Source organism: Pongo abelii, chromosome 5, assembly GCF_028885655.2.
Source record: "Pongo abelii isolate AG06213 chromosome 5, NHGRI_mPonAbe1-v2.0_pri, whole genome shotgun sequence".
Taxonomy (NCBI): Eukaryota; Metazoa; Chordata; class Mammalia; order Primates; family Hominidae; genus Pongo; species Pongo abelii.
Genome location: NC_071990.2, coordinates 51,350,364 through 51,366,851, shown reverse-complemented (window position 1 = coordinate 51,366,851; position 16,488 = coordinate 51,350,364). Strand labels below are relative to the sequence as shown.

At 35.5% G+C, this 16,488-nt stretch overlaps 1 long non-coding RNA gene and 1 pseudogene across 1 annotated transcript in view; one reads left to right on the top strand and one right to left on the bottom strand.

The window, feature by feature from the left end:
* Positions 1 to 16,488, bottom strand: part of LOC134761521 (uncharacterized) — a 379,933-nt gene that overhangs the window by 339,193 nt on the left and 24,252 nt on the right. The gene's annotated exons all lie outside the window — the stretch shown is intronic.
* LOC100441053 (ferritin heavy chain-like) lies at positions 3,880 to 4,567 on the top strand (annotated as a pseudogene).

Below are 16,488 nucleotides of genomic sequence, written 5' to 3'. Positions count from 1 at the left end.
AAAGAAGACATTTATGCAGCCAACAGATACATGAAAAAATACTCATCATCACTGACCATCAGAGAAATGTAAATGAAAACCACAATGAGATAACATCTCACACCAGTTAGAATGGTGATCATTAAAAAGTCAAGAAACAACAGGTGCTGGAGAGGATGTGGAGAAATAGGAACAGTTTTACACTGTTGGTGGGACCGTAAACTAGTTCAACCATTGTGGAAGTCAGTGTGGTGATTCCTCAGGGATCTAGTACTAGAAATACCATTTGACCCAGCCATCCCATTACTGGGTATATATCCAAAGGATTATAAGTCATGCTGCTATAAAAACACATGCACATATATGTTTATTGCAACACTATTCACAATAGCAAAGACTTTGAACTAACCCAAATGTCCATCAATGATAGACTGAATTAAGGAAATGTGGCACATATACAACATGGAATACTATGCAGCCATAAAAAATGATGAGTTCATGTCCTTTGTAGGGACATGGATGAAGCTGGAAACCATCATTCTCAGCAAACTATCACAAGGACAAGAAAACCAAACATTGCATATTCTCACTCATAGGTGGGAATTGAACAATGAGAACACATGGACACAGGAAGGGGAACATCACACACCAGGGCCTGTTGTGGGGTGGGGGGAGGGGAGAGGGATAGCATTAGGAGATATACCTAATGCAAATGACAAGTTAATGGGTGCAGCACACCAACATGGCACATGTATACATATTTAACAAACCTGCACATTATGCACATGTACCCTAGAACTTAAAGTATAATAAAATACATATATAAAAAATAATAAAAATAAATTCTGTTTTCTAGCAAAAAAGAAAAAGAATAAAATTGGACCCATATATTACACCACACACAAATTCAACTCAAAATAGACAAAAGGCCTAAATATAAGACCTGAAACCATAAGACTCCTAGAAGAAAACACAGGAGAAAACTCTTTGACATTGACCTTGGCAATGATTTTTTGGATATCACATCAAAAGGCCAGGCTACCCTGACCAGGTGAAGTCGCTCATGCCTGTAATCCCAGAACTTTGGGAGGTGGAGCCAGGCAAATTGCTTGAGCTCAGGAGTAAGATGAGCCTGGGCAACATGGCAAGACCCTGTATCTACCAAAAATACAAAAAAAAAAAAAAGCTGGGTGTGGCGCTCTGTGCAAAGGAAACAATCAGTGAAATGAAAAGCAACCTATGGATTAGAAAGAAAAGAAATACTTGCAAACCATATATCTGAAAAGGGGTTAATATCCAAAAGGTATAAAGAACTCATAGAACTCAATAGTATAAAACTACTTTTCAAAAAAGACAAGAAATAACAAGTGTCGATGAGGGTACAGAGAAAAACGGAATCCTTGTGCACTGTTGGTGGAAGCGGAGATTGGTTCAGCCATTATGGGAAACAGTATACAGGTTCCTAAATAAATTACAAATAGAACCATCATATGACCCAGCAATCCCTCTTCTGGGTACATATCCAAAGGAAATGAAGTCAACACCTTGTGAAGATATCTGTATTCCCATGTTCGTTGCCTATTCACAATAGCCAAACAACCTACATGTCCATCAATGGAAAAATGGGTAAAGAAACTGTGGGTGTGTGTGTGTGTGTGTGTGTGTGTGTGTGTGTGTGTGTGTTTGTAATGGAATGTTATTCAACCTTTAAAAAGAAGATCTTGCCATTTGCCAAAATGCGGATGAATCTGGAAGACATTGTGCTAAGTGAAATAAGGCAGACAGAGAAAGATAAATATTGCATGATCTCATTACATGTGGAATCTAAAAAAAGAAAAGAAAAAGAAAACTCAAATATACAAAAATAGAGACTAAAACAGCTGCTATCAGGGGCAGGGGTTAGAGAAGAAATTGAGAGATGTAGGTCAAAGGATACAAAGTAGCAGATACGTATGATGAAGGTCTAGAGATCTAATGTATAATATAAGGACTATAGTTAATAATGTAATATTCAGGATTTTTGCTAATTGAGTAAATTTTAGCTGCTCTTGCTACATATAGAAAATGGTTATGCAAGCTGATATATATGTTAATTGGCTTTACTATAGTAACCATTTTACTATTTACCTATATCCCATTACACCATGTTGTATACCTTAAATATACACAATACAATTTATTTTAAAAGAAAAAAGCAATGGTGAACTGGGAGACATTAGCAGTCTAATGTCTCCCAGTTGCTCTTGCCTCAGTAATGGAGAATCCATTGAGTTCAACGGAGTTCATTGAATCAATGGAGTTTTTGAACTAGGAATGACGTAAGTCAGAAAAGTTGAAGAAATATTGACCTAAAATTATTCCTATTTGATGAAAATTATAAATCTAAAAATTTAAGAAGTCCAATGAACACAAAACATTAAAAATCTGAGGAAAACTAAAGTGCATTGTAACCAAACACTTTAAATCAGTAATGAAAAATAGTTTCAAAAGCAGCAAGAATGAAAAACACTTTATGTACAGAGAATCAAAAATAGGATGACAGATTTCACATCATAAACAATGAAACATAGCAAGCAAGATAGAAAAGCAATCTCTTCAAAGTAATGGGGACAAAGGGTCAAACTAAAACTATTCTCATTGAAAACAGCTTTTAAAAATGAAAGTAAAATCAAGACTTTTTAGAAATATTAAAGCTGAACAAATTCATCTCCAGCAGACTCATACTAAAAGAACTATAGAAGGCAGTCTTTCAGGCAGAAGGAAAATTACACCTGATGGAAATACAGATCTACACAAAAGAATGAAGAACATAATAAAAGGTAACTACATCAGTAAATACATTGCTTTTTTCTTCTTACTTAAATGCTTTAAAAGAGAATTGATTGTTTAAATAAAAATATCAGTGTAGGCTACATCCAGTGGCTCACACCTATAATCCCAGCACTTTGGGAGGGTGAGGTGGATGGACCATTTGAGGTCAGAAGTTCAAGACCAGCCTGGTCAACATGGTGATCTTTGTCTCTATTAAAAAATACAAAAATTAGCTGGGCATGGTGGCGGGCGCCTGTAATCCCAGCTACACTCAAGGCTGAAGCAAGAGATCACTTGAATCCAGGAGGCAGAGGCTGCAGTGAGCCAAAATTACTCCACTGCACTCCAGCCTAGGCAACAGAGTGAGAATCTGTCTCAAAAATAAAAATAAAAATAAATCAATGTAGTATCAGACTTATATGTAGAAATTAAATATTTGACAAAATAACATGAAATTATAAGGAGAGAAATTAAAATGTATTAAAGATTCTTAATATGCAAACTAGTATATTATCAGTTGAAGATAGTCTGCAATAATTTAAAGCTATATGCTAAAGCAACCATTAATATAGCAAAATTGAAAATATGAAGTTAATAAGGCAACAAAGAAGATAAAATGTAATTTTAAGAAATATACAAATAATTACAAAAAGACAGGATAATAGTAAAAGAGAATGAACAGATAAAACAATTATAAAACAAACACCAAGCTGAGAGACTTAAACCTAATCACACAATAATCACACTAAATGTAAATGGTCCAAATAGCCCCATCAAAAAGGAGAGACTGTCAAATAGATAACGAAAATTCAAGACCTAACCACAAAAAACACACTTAGAATATAAAGTCACAGATAGGGTAAAAGTGAAAGAATGACAAAAGAAGAGACGTTCTTCACCAAGAGTCCTTGGGGTTTCCTGCTTCAAAAGTGCTTGGACGGAACCCGGCGCTTGTCCCCCACCCAGGCCGGCTGCCCATAGCCAGCCCTCTGTCACCTCTTCACCGCACCCTCAGACCGCCCCAAGGCCCCCACCACTGCTCCAGCGCCGCACAGCCACCGCTGCCACTGCCTCTCCTTAGTCACTGCCATGATGACCGCGTCCAACTCGCAGGTGCACCAGAACTACCACCAGGACTCAGCGGCCGCCATCAACCGCCAGATCAACCTGGAGCTCTACGCCTCCTACGTTTACCTGTCTATATCTTACTACTTTGACCACGATGATGTGGCTTTGAAGAACTTTGCCAAATACTTTCTTCACCAATCTCATGAGGAGAGGGAACATGCTGAGAAACTGATGAAGCTGCAGAACCAAAGAGGTGGCTGAATTTTCCTTCAGGATATCAAGAAACCAGATTGTGATGACTGGGAGAGTGGGCTGAATGTGATAGAGTGTGCATTACATTTGGAAAAAAATGTGAATCAGTCACTACTGGAACTGCACAAACTGGCCACTGACAAAAATGACCCCCATTTGTGTAACTTCATTGAAACACATTACCTGAATGAGCAGGTGAAAGCCATCAAAGAATTTGGTTACCACGTGACCAACTTGCACAAGATGGGAGCACCTGAATCTGGTTTGGCAGAATATCTCTTTGACAAGCACACCCTGGGAGACAGTGATAATGAAAGCTAAGCCTCAGGCTAATTTCCCCATAGCCATGGGGTGACTTCCCTGGTCACCAAGGCAGTGCATGCATGTTGGGGTTTCCTTTACCTTTTCTATAAGTTGTACCAAAACATCCACTTAAGTTATTTTGATTTGTACCATTCCTTCAAATAAAGAAATGTGGTACCCCAAAAAAAAAAAAAAAGGATGACAAAAGATAGCACATGTGAATACAAATAAAAAGTAAGCTACAGTGGCTATATTCATATCAGACAAAGTAAATTTCAGAGTAGAGAATATTAGCAGTAATAAAGATGATTATTTCATAGTGATAAGGGGGTCAATTCATGAAAAAGACATAATCCTAAACCTAATAAAACAGTTCAAAATAAATGCAGCAAAAACTGGAAGGAGAAAGAAACAGATCTCCAATTATAGTCAGAGATTTCAATCCTCTTTCTCAATAAAGGGCAGACTAATTAGCTAGAAATCAGTAAGGATATAGAAAATTTGAACAGTATCAATCAGTTTGACCTAGACCCTTCACCCAAAAACAGCTTTCTGTGAAGTGCACACTTAATATTTACCAAGATGGAACATATTCTGGATCACAAGTAAGTCTCAACAAATTTGAAAGCATTCAGATCACACAAAGTGTATTCTCTAAATAAAAAGAATTAAATTAGAAATCAGTTAAAAATTGTTAAATAAATCTGATAACTACCGTTCTACTTTCTACCTCTAAGAGGTCAACATTTTTAGGTTCCACATACATAGAATTTTATCTGTCAAGTTTTTAAAATAAAAATAAGTAAATATGGCAGTTCTATTAAAAAATAAATCAATAACATAAAGATATCTGAAAAATTCCTCCAAATAATTGGAAACTAAATACCATACTTCTAAAAATAAATAAGAAGAGTTACTGAAAAGCATTTGGAACTGAATGAAAATTTTTAAAGAACAAGTTAAATGTATGTGATACCACTAAAGTAGCATCTATGAAGAAATTTATAGCACTAAATGCTTATAATGTAAAAGAAGAAAGTTATCAAATCAATTATCTCAGCTTCAGACTTAAGAAACTAGAAAAAGAAGAGCAAATAAAATCCAAAGCCGCTAGAATAAATGCTGTAATTTTTAAAGAGCAGAAATCAATGAAAACAAAGTAGAAAAAAAACAACAAAACAAAAATGTTATGATTTGAATAAATGAATAAAATTGAAAGACTTTGTCCAGACTGATCAAGAAAAAAAGAGTAAAGATACTAATCTTTTATCTGTTAGATTGGATTTTTAGTTAAAAATTTTCTCAGAAAATTCGGAACTAGATGGATTCACTGATGAATTCTACTAAACACCTAAGGAAAAAAATACAATTCTATGCAAATTCCTCCAGAAAATTTAAAACGGAGGGAAATGTTCCAACTCATTATTGGAGGCCATCATCATGCTATTACTAAATCCAGACAAAGCTATTATCAGAATAGGAAACTACTGGCCAACATCCTTCATTAACACGGATGTAAAAATTCTAAACAATATTTTAGCAAATCAAATCCTATAACACATAAAAAATATGAGGCATCATGACAAAGTGACATTTATACCAGGAATGTCAGATTGGTTTAACATTTACAAATCAATTAATGTAATTCACTATACTAACAATCAAAAAAAGAAAAACCATATAATCATTTCAACAGATATACAAACAAAGCATTTGACAAAATCCCAAATCCATTTCTCATAAAACTCTCAACAAATTAAGACTAAAACAGAACTACCTCAACTTGATAAAGGGCATTTACAAAGAACCTACAACAAACATTATATTTATAATATTTATTAGTGAAAGGCTGAAAACTTTCCCCCAAACATCAGAAACAAGACAGAGATATCTGCTATCACCAATTTTATTCAACATTGTACTGGAATTTCTACTCAGAGAGAGAGAAAGAAAAAGGCATAAAAAACCAGTAAAACTGTATTTGCAAAAAAACATGGTTCACAAAGGTATAACTGGAAATCTGATAATATCTACCAAGAGAAAAAAATCCACAGAATTTATCACTGAATTTAGGAATGTTTCAGGATACAAAATCAAAATACAAAAATCAATTGTATTTCTCTATATTATTGATAAACAATCAGGATTTGAAACTTCAAAATAATATTATTTGCAGTAGCATCAGAAACAAAGCGAGGAGAGATAAATATGACAAAACATGGAAGTTCTGTACAGTGAAAACTTCAAAATGTCACTGAAAGCCCCAAACAAATAGATACCCCATCTTCTTGAGTCAAATGACTCAATATTTCTAAGATATCAAGTCTAAAATGTGATCTACAAATATCATGAATTTTCATTTATAATCCCGGCAGGGGTTTTTTTGTAGAAAATGACAAACTGATTCTTAATTTATAGAAAAATAAAAGGACCTAGAATAGCCAAAAACACCTTTGAAAAAGAGTAAATTTAGAGAGTTAACATTACCTGATGTCAAAGCTCATTATGAATCTGCATGTGTGGTATTGGTATGAAGATGAATTCATCAATGCTACAGAATATACATCCCCAAAACACACACACACACACACACACACACACACACACACACATATGTGGGAAACTGGTTTTAGACAAAATTTCAAAGGCATTTCTGTGGAAATAGAAGAGTCTTTTCAAAAAATCAGAAAATAATACTGGAATAATTAGATATCCATATGCAAAAAAAACCCAACATCAATCCATACCTCATGTTATATACAAAATTTACCCCAAAATAGATCATAGACCTAAATGCCAAACCTAAAATTATAAAACTTCTAGAAAAAATAGGTATTGGCACAAACTTATTAGCTACAATACCTAAGTACAATCCGTGACAGAGAAAATTGATAAATTGAACTTTATTGAAATTAAAATTTTCTGTTACAGTGCCTTCAGAAGATAGTTAATGGAATGAAAAGGAAAACCACAGGCTGTGATAAAGTATTTGCAAGTCACATATCTGTTAGAAGACTTATACCCAGAACATATAAAGAACTCTCAAAACTCAGTAATAAGAAAAAAAATTCCAATAGAAGTATGAAATTATGGACAAAAGACCTGAACAGACATTTCCCCAAAGAAGAAAAATGATGGCAAATAAGCACATAAAAAGATGTTCAATCTCATTAGTCATTGTAGAAATATACCACAATGAGGTACTATTACACATCTGTTAGAGTGGCTGATTTTTTTTTTAATTGACCATGCAGGGCAGGGTTTGGAAAAGTAGTGAAAAATCTGGAACTTTCATACACTACTCATGAAAATAGAAAATGCCACAAACTTTGGAAAACAGATTAGCAATATCTTTAAAAATTAAACGTACACCCATCATATAATCCAGCCATTCCTCTCTTAGTTATTTACCCAAGAAAAATGAAAGCATAAGTCCACACAAATACTTGTACATAAAGGTTCCTAGCATCTTTACTTGTAATAGTCAAAGCCTTAAATGAACAAATGCCCATCAACAAATAGATAAACAAGCTATGGCACACCCATATAATGGAATATTATTTAGCAGTAAAAGGGAATGAATAATGTTAGTACACACTGCGTATGGATGATTCCATTTACACAACTTTCTTTAAAAAGCAAACTAATATATAGTGAGAGAGAGTAAATGACTGCTTGCTTAGATAGGAGGAGAACACAAAATAATACAAAAGAACACAAGGTAACTTTCGATTGTATAGTTTCCTTATTTTATTTATGGTGATGGTTTCACAAGTGTCTATAAGTTTCAAAATTTATCAAACTTTATAACTTAAATATATACAGCTTACCGTATATCAGTTATATCTCAACAAACCTTTTTTTAAAGTAATCAGACTTAAAATACCAATCTTTTCTCCACTATTCTCCCACATCTGACATGCAAGTATTCAACTAAATGAGTATTTATTGACCCCACTATGTTCCAGATCCTGCACTTGGCATTAAGAATACAAAGAAAAATAAGTGAGCTTTTGGAAAGCTTATTTTTAAAAAATAAATGTATATGTAGATCAAATGGTAAGCACTGCTAAATCCCATTTCTGGTTCCACTTTATGTCTCTGTCCTTGTTTCTTTCTTACGCTATATGATTGTATTTTTTGTATTCTTGGATTCTCTTTGGATTATCTCTGAAACAAGATGAGATATAAATAAATATAAATAATTATTCAAATGGCTAAAACATGAGATTTGTCCTCAAGAAATTTGCAGCAAACAACAGTCTGGCTTTCTCTTCAGGTACTTTGCATCTAGTGGAGAGAGTAGACATGTACACTAATAATTATGCTGCAAGTTTTGATTTGTTAATGTCATGAAGATATTAATACATTTAATCTGTAAATGTGTATAAATTTTATAGGAGGGAGCACTGGAGTGTTTAATTCAGACAATGCCATACAAGTTTACAGAGAAGAGAGAACTTTCCGTTGGGTTTTGAAGGTTCTGCCGATTTTCAATGGGCAGAGGTGGAGGAACAGTCTGAGCAGAGAGAACATCATTAACAAAGGAGTGAATGTGAGAAAGGTCAGCATATGTTCTTAGGCTAAAGAATAATTTAATCAGGTGAGATAGGCACCAAACACTAGCACTAGCCTCGTGGAATTTAGGGATTATTTAACCTCTTTAGGTTCCAGTGCCCTTAACTATGAGGTGGGAATATTTACACTATTACATCTACCTAAAGAGTTTCTTAAAAGGCCTAAAAAAGAAGTGATGAACCTAAACCACTTAGCATTGTGCCTGGCACAGACCAAATGCTTACAAAACCAGTAGCAGTTATTATTAGCATGAGGTTAGAATCCAAGGGAGCATAAGGAAGAGAAAAATTTATATCAGGCATATTTTTATAGTGACAAGTTGTTACCCCTATTAGCTTCATGAATGTATACATTCAATTACACAATGACATCATTCTTCCTAAAACAAAGTTCTGACTTCACCTGGTCTGCTAAAAAAAAAAAAAAAAAAAAGTATTAACAATGTGAGGGGTGGGAAGGGGAAGCACAGATGGCAATTTCATGCTTGAGAATTCAATCCTCATTTGGGTTGAAAAGATAAAACAGACCTTATGGATCTCTTCCTCTATTAGTGTGTCTTTGACTATAAAAATATATAATAATCTTATCATAATTTACAGTTGCATAATTCTAAATCTTTTTTTAAGTTCATAGAATCATGTTTCTTAAAAGGATCATCTTTTCCAACATCACATTTTTAGGCCAATAATAGAATAAACAAAAATTCCTTGAACAAACCTACCAACAAACAAATAAAAGCTCATTTGCAACTTGCTGCATACTACACTGTGATTTCATTTACAAGAGTCTCAGACAAAGAAGATCACCATAACTCTCAAAACAGTTGTGTCATTGACAATTAAACATAAGTTAAGAATGGCCCCAACAAAAACCTCAATAGACATTCATTCCCGTGTCTGGTATGATGAGGTACAATCTAGCCTGAAGGGAAGGAGATTGAGTAGATCAGAAAAAGTAACAAGATTTATTTGCTCTAAGACTAACTATATGCCTAGTATGGCAGTGGTATACTGTTAAAGATTTACATGTTTGCAAAACTAGAAGTTATCATTACCATATTAACTTTCCTTCATTTTTCTTTCCCAGTTCCACCCTTGCATTTCTATCCCCAGTCTATATGATCTCTGGAAACATTGTTGATCAAATATTCTAAGAGTGCTCATCCAGAGACCAGTAGTTCTTGCTTGAGCAATTTTTTTCTTATGAGAACAATGAATTACATAAATTCTTTTAATTCATGAACAGAGGCATTCAATCTTAAATATGATACATTTTATAGATATAGATAAAACACTTGAAAATTTAGAGTTATTGAGAGGGCAGCAAACCTGTGAAAAGGAAGTATATTAATAATCCAACAAACTGATTATCATGATTAGGTTTTAAAAACAGAATATTCCATAAGAAAACAAGGAAAGGGGTTCTAAACATAAGCAAAGGCCTTGCTTCCAATGACATTCTTTTTTCCAACATGGAACACCTATACAGATAGATGAGGTAGAGATGCAGATTTTTTTCCTATCCAGGAAGTTTAAGAAATGCCTCTGGGACTTTCCATATTAGCAGACCAAGCTGAGAGCTTGAAAAATTTAGTGGGGTGAAGAAAATTCCTATAACCCTTCTAACACAGGATCTATTTCAGTAAAGACTTGAAAAGTAAGAGAGATACAGGTTTCATTCCACTTTTTATAAATACATATATTCCAAATAGAAGAGGTGAGCTAACCAGAATGATATTTTATTAAATAACACACAGCATTTAATTTGTACCAGAAACACATAGAATCATTTCACAAGTACTATCATTTAAATGAACCTTTAAGACAACCCCTTAAAATGAAGTTTCCATTATTATCTACAATTAACAGATGAGAAAACCAAGATACAGAAAGGTAAAAACAAAACAAAACAAAACAAAAAACACTTGTCCAAGCTCACATGGCTATTAAATGGCAGAACTGAGTTTTGAACCCAGGCCATTTGTCTGCAAAATCCATATTTGTAATCACTTCATTGCTGCTTATTTTTCTTTAGAAGAGCTTCTGATTGGAGATAGTCTTTGAACATTTCTGCCTGTTACAGAACCCCAAAAGAAATTTTATTTGTATGATAGAGACTATTCTACATGCAAAATCAATATTCCTATGGGGAAATTTACCTAACAACTAGTTTAAAATGCCTTTTTAGGCCAGGGCTCATGCCTGTAATCCCAGCACTTGGGGAGGCCGAGGTGGGCAGATCATCTGAGGTCAGGAGTTTGAGACCAGCCTGGCCAACACGGCGAAACCCCGTGTCTACTAAAAATACAAAAATTAGCCTAGCGTAGTGGTGCATGCCTGTAATCCGTGCTACTCTGGAGGCCAAGACAGGAGAATCACTTGAGCCTGGGAGGTGGAGGTTGCAGTGAGCTGAGATTGTGCCACTGCCCTCCAGCCTGGGCGACAGACTGAGACTATGTCAAAAAAAAAAAAAAAAAAAAAGAGCCTTTTTAATTACTAATCACTTCAGAATGACTGCTCAAGGGGTTAATAATCTTCCACCTCCCTTTAGGAGAGAGAGATAGGTGATAAACAAGTATGTGACTCATCGATTTTATAAACATTTCTGGGAGGCAGGTGGTATGCTTGCTTTACAGGTGAAAACAGAGGCATGGAGCCATTCAGTGACTACTCCATGACACACAGATTCTTTACACACAGATCCTTCACAACGCGCTATAAGCACAGCATAACCTTATATGGCAGCTGCGAAGTCTTCTCCTCATCTATCCTATTACAGAAAAAGGAAACCTGGTACAGTCTATGACTCTTCACAAACAAGACTTCCTGCAGTAGAGGAATCATAAATGACAAGGCCCAAGAGCAACAAGAAAGAAGAAAAATAAGCTTTCTTAAAGAAAGCAGGCCCAGACAGCACAATGACTGATTGTAGAGTAGATAGTGCTGAATGTAATTGGCTCCTTCTTCTTGATAAAGGTCAAAGCCATCTTCAAAATGACTGCCCTATTCAGGTTTTTCATAATAGATTGGAAAATATGACTCAGACAAACACCCAGGAAGGCTTGGCTCCTAATTTGTCAGGTTTTTGGATGGATAATCTTTAAACTTCCTACAAGAAAATACTCTAGCATTTCCCAAAGTGATTTTCTTTTTCTCTTTCTACCCAAGAGAACAATATAAGCTTGAGAAACCATGTTGTGTGTGCATGCCTGCAGATTTGTGTAGTCACCCTCTACTTTTCAGACATCAAAAATAAATTGACCACTAAAAACAAAAGCCAACCAGAATGGGGCACATAAGGTTCCATTCAAATACCACTGCACTCTGAGGTGAAGGTGAAGCTTAGCAGTCCTTCCTGATTGCTTGTCTTTGTACTAATACCCCTAACTGAATGAACATCCAAAGGATGGTGCTTACTCAGGATTTCACTTCAGATTGTTACACTGAGGTATCCACATAAAGCATGAGTAGTGGTTATTGCCTTAGGCTTACTATTTCTAATTGTATTATTTTGATGTTCTGCTTGGTTCAGTAAGCTCATGCATTAATTGTGTAATGGCATAGAAAATAAAATATGAAAAACATGTTTGTTTAAGCAGTGGCATCCTGGCTGCCTTCTTTAAATATCACCAAGGCTAGCAGTCAGTTGGAATGAGTAGCAAACATCATTTGATTTCCAGCAAGGTGAGGGGTATCTTCTCCCAGTTTGATTTATCCTGCTTTCATCATTACAGAGCAAACCCTGGAATGTTGTCATCCTTTTCAGGCTTCAGGTCCCATCAGAGTACTGGCTTCACTTTGACTGTAGAAGATTTAGTTGAAGCAGTATTCAAAAGTGTAGAACTTGTCAAGCTACCTATCCAGTAAGAAGTCTTGAAATAAATGGAATTTCATTTCTTACAGAGTAAGATAAATTGCCAAAAAAGTCATACAAGGCTCGTAATAATGTGGCCACTGAATAGTTGTTCAGCCTCAACATTAACCATACCTTAACCATACCTTTTCTCCCTAAACTCATCCCAACCTCAAATAAATACATAATCATCATTCTATCTGGAAAAAAAATTATATGATCTCTTTGATTCCCTGTGCCTTCTATGGTCATAATACATTTAGACATGCCATTTGTATTGGTAATGATAGGCTAACTGACATAACAAATAACCTCAACATTTCATCACTTAATGCATTAAGGTTTATTTCTCACTCAAGTCACTATCCAATTCAAGTCATCAGTGGTTCTCTCTGCTCTACTCAGTCATTAAGGAATCTAAGCCCCTTCCACTCAGTAGCTCTAATAACCTCTAGAACAATCCTCAGTCAGGATTCCACGAAAGACTTAACCTGTAATTTCCATAGACATTTACTGCATGTGAGGAATTAGCCATCTCCTACACATCTATAATGATGCTAGCTAAGTACTAGCCTTGCATGAATTGAGAAAATAGTCATTAAATCATTTTCTATAGACCTTATTTCTCTATGAACCCTTTGAGGAAGGCTGCTCCAGGGCATGGTCTTCAACGTTGGCTGCATATTAAAATTATATAGGAGCTAAAGCTAAGAGCCACTAATCTGAGAGCTCAGTATTTTTAGTTAAATCAACTGCCTGCATCCCAAAGAAAGAAGAAAAAAAGGGTAAAAAAGAATGCATGGAAAATCATCCAGGAGGTCTTCATGTGGATTCAGCATGGAAATGCTATAAATCACTCTGCCCACATTCCATTGGCTGGAACAGTCACATGGCCCCACGTAACTGCAAACAGGTAGGAAATGTAGTTTCCTCTCATGTACCAGAAGGAAAAGGAAGTGGAAATTCCTCTAGCAGTATCTGCCATACTCTTCCCTCTACCTGAGAAGACATTGCCTTTCCCTTCCCCCACCTCTCTCCGATTGTTCCTCTTGGTTAGGTCCTCTTGTCTTCTGAAACAGTGGTTACCTGCTCTGGAAAACCTTCTTTCTCCATCCTCCAAAGCTCCTGGGGTACACCTTTATCAGCACACCTATCACACTGATTTTGGTTAGTTTCTCTGTCTCCTCTGGCTCCTAAAGATACACAATAGGTCCTCCATGTTTCAAAAATTAACGAATGAAAGTGCCAAAATGTACTTCACATACATATATACCACAGTTAAAGACTTAATATTATCCCTATGTCTTAGATATAAGAAACTTAGAAGCCTTAGAAGTAAAAGACGTATTCAACACCACAAGATGAAAGAGATAAACAGGAATAGTCTTATACTTGAGTAAATAATCTACTGCTTAATTTTTCCTATCTTTTACTCTTTCTGTTCAATCTTAAAAATAGAGTAATACATTTATAGGGAAAAACACTATGCTCCCTTATAGGTCTCCAAAAGCTCTTCTTGCTGAAAACAGCATACAAAATACTTTCCCTCTTCAAAGCCCAATGCAACACTGGAAAAGCAATGGAGAAGAAAGTACTCAGTATCTTTTCCCCACTAAAAGTTGTACTGCAATGCTTGAGCACAATTGGAGGAGCCCCAGGTTTATCAAAAGTATCTGCCATCTCTAAAAGAATATAAGTTTATTACTTACATCAGATATAACAAAAAATAATCAAGTTTCATCATGTCTTGTATGGGATTTTGAAGTTCCTTCCTTCCTTCCTTCCTCCCTCCCTTCCTTCCTCCCTCCCTCCCTTTCCTTCCTTCCTCCCTCCCTCCCTTTCCTTCCTTCCTCCCTCCCTTCCTTCCTCTCTTCCTTCCTTCTTTCCTCCCTCCCTCCCTTCCTTCCTTCCTCTCTTCCTTCCTTCCTTCCTCCCTCCCTCCTTTCCTCCCTCCCTCCCTTCCTTCCTTCCTTCTTTCCTTGTATTATTGCCTCTTGTCCTGCAACAGCTAAAATGAAATCACCTGTAGAAAGTGGCTAACACTGTTATCTATTTCTCGTTTCCAAATTCAGAAATCCTATGGAATTTATATTTCAGTAAAAAGGTTCCTATTAAAATAAATAAATTAAAACAAAGTAAATATTAATCCAAAATACAGAAGCAAACATTCTAAAGATCAGGAGAAGAGGACAAAATATTTTTAAAATGCATTATTCGTATGTTTACTGACTGTTGGCTTTCTCACAACCATCATTTGTTTTGAAACTTGTAAATATGGGTAGCTAAAATAAAAAAAAAAAATGCTGTCTTTTTCTTAAATTAGATATGAGAGGTGGCAAAATTCCAAAAATCAAACAAAACCTTTCCTATATTCAAAGTGTCAAGTTTGAAACCAAACTTTGAACATGGAAAGATAAATTAATTCACTTAGAGTAACCTGCTTCCAAGAAAAATAACATGCTGGAGATTTATAGACTCCTAAATGGCCATTTCCAAGCATACTGATGGTTCAAATATGTGTAAGTCAAAGTGTTGTCTATTAAATATCTTATAAAATATACATTGATTTAGAATTGCCTAGGAAGATAAAAGATTTTGACTTGCAGACAAAATATAAACTATTTGATACCTTAAAATAGGCTTCAAGCCAGGCACGGTGGCTCACACCTGTAATCCCAGCACTTTGGGAGGCCGAGGCAGGCAGATCACTTGAGGCCAGGAGTTCGAGACCAGCTTGGCCAACATAATGAAACCCACATTTCTACTAAAAATACAAAAATTAGCTGGGCATGGTGGCGTGCTCGTGAATCCCAGCTACTCAAGGGGCTGAGACCCAAGAATCACTTGAACCCCGGAGGTGGAGGCTGCAGTGAGCTGAAGATCATGCCACTGCACTCCAGCCTGGGTGACAGAGCAAGACACAATTAAAAAAAGAAAGAAAGAAAGAATAGAAAAGAAAAAAAATTGGCCTCAAAATTTCCAATATGTTGCATCTAGAAATAGAAACTTGTCTACATAAACACAAAAGGATTAAAGCATTGCCATACTATGGTGGTAAAGGTGGATCACAGATATGCAATAGGAATACCCAAACCAGGATCAGATCATAAATCAATACCAGAAAAGCAGTGGAAAAAGTCAGATTCTGGCCTGTAAGAAAGAGGAAAGAAGCAAAGTGAAGGTCTAGAATTAAGGTCAGGATTTTTTTTTTTAAAAAAGAACTAAGTGAAAAGGAATTCAGAATTCAAAATCGAGAAAATGGAGTAATAGGAACCAAATTCAGACAATTCCAAAGGTGAACAAGTTAGCAAACAATGACAACATGAGGAGGAAACAGCTATTCTACAACAGCACCAAACTAAATCTTATTCTGTTGGAGACACTATGAAAGACACATTATACACCTTCTTGAAGGAATTGTGGAACATTTAAAGATGTGGTCCTGGTATCTGACATCAAGAATTTTAGATTTTTAATTTATGGTTGTAGGAAAATTCATGACTTATTTCATGGGTCACAAAATGAGCAAAAATTAATAATCATGAAAATTGATTGAGTGCCTCAAGGATAACATACCTCATTTAATTGTTGAGCTAGATATGGTATGTATATACTGGCACTCAGCACTTTTTCCCACCTTCTTCT